The sequence below is a fragment of the Anser brachyrhynchus genome (genome assembly GCF_964034855.1).
Source record: "Anser brachyrhynchus genome assembly, chromosome: 1".
In the NCBI taxonomy this organism is placed as follows: domain Eukaryota; kingdom Metazoa; phylum Chordata; class Aves; order Anseriformes; family Anatidae; genus Anser; species Anser brachyrhynchus.
Genome location: NC_137694.1, coordinates 27,264,387 through 27,265,749, shown reverse-complemented (window position 1 = coordinate 27,265,749; position 1,363 = coordinate 27,264,387).

Sequence of the window (1,363 nt, the reverse complement as noted above, 5' to 3'; positions counted from 1 at the left end):
CAGTCAGTTCTAGAGGTAACTAAAGCTTCATGGAGGACTTGTCCTGAATCACAAACAGGCAGTGGTATTTTTAACATGCCCTGCCTTTTATATAGTTTCTGTTGCTTACCCATGCTCAGCTTCAAAACAGTCCTCACTTTTCCTGAGGCAGGCATTCAAACTGACCTGCTCCTAGGATGAAATATTCTTTCATTTGAAAATGTCCTGTCAGGGAAAGTTTTGAACATGTTTCCATTTTGTGGGTTTGCTGCAGGCTTCCAGATATTTTTGCAGCTCTTGAAAACATGGCAACCTTGCAGAAAGACTACCCTGCAGGTAGTCTGCTTCATATGCAGGTAGTCATGCTTCATATGTATACATTATATATAAACATCACGGCTGATGTTTTAGGTACTGGGTGAAGTTATATTTTAAAGAAGAGACTTGTCACTGTCATTTCTGATTCTTAATCAAGATATCCAGCTGGCATCTCTCCCACATCCCTCAGCAAAATATAGATAAAATGTATTTCTAGCTATGTTGCTTAGTTCATTAAAATGCTTTGACACATACACATTAGCATGTAAGCCACAGCAATGAAAACTATGATTTGCAAGCTGCAGTGCCCAGTAATATGCACTTTTATGGGAGCTGTTCAGGGCATTTGTTAGCAGAGAGAAGAAAGCTGCTGCCCAATACAGCGGCAATTCAGAAGGTGCACACGCATGGCACAAACACGTACACACAACAGGATCCTGCCGTTGGATACTGGCATTCATTACCATCCGCCAGCTGCTCTGAACCATATGGGAAGCAGGCGTTCCAGTTCTGCTCTAAGCCACACCAGCATCGCCGCAGACTCCCAGGCTGGCAGTCTCAACCCAAAAGGAAAGGGGCAAGGGGGCAAAGGAGCCAAATCCCACCCTGCTGATGATGTGATCCCTCCAGGAAAGGGCTGAGGCATGTGTGGTGCAGAAGAGAGAAATGTAGGGAGCCACAAGCTGTCAGATGCTGCATTTTGAAAGCTGTTACTACATTCAGTCTGTACTCTGGGAACATCTGGATCCAGTGTTGACAACCTGGCAGCAGCTGAAAGCTGTCGAGTTAGCTCAGACGTGATAAATGGAAGGAAAAAAAAGTAACAAGTCATCACCAAAAGCAGTAGTTCCCAACCCATGAGGCAAGCCTTCTGAGTGAGGCATGACAATGTTAAAGATAAGATATAGAAGCGAAAGCAGAAGTATTGCTGAGACTGAAGAACAGAAGAGAGGCAGCTGCTAAGTTTATTATGTTTCTTCATTCTCTTTTTTACTCCCAGGTTCAAACCTCAGAGAAAAAGAAGTTTGCTGCTTGGTGATAAGGAAATATAGCACTATAGATCTCA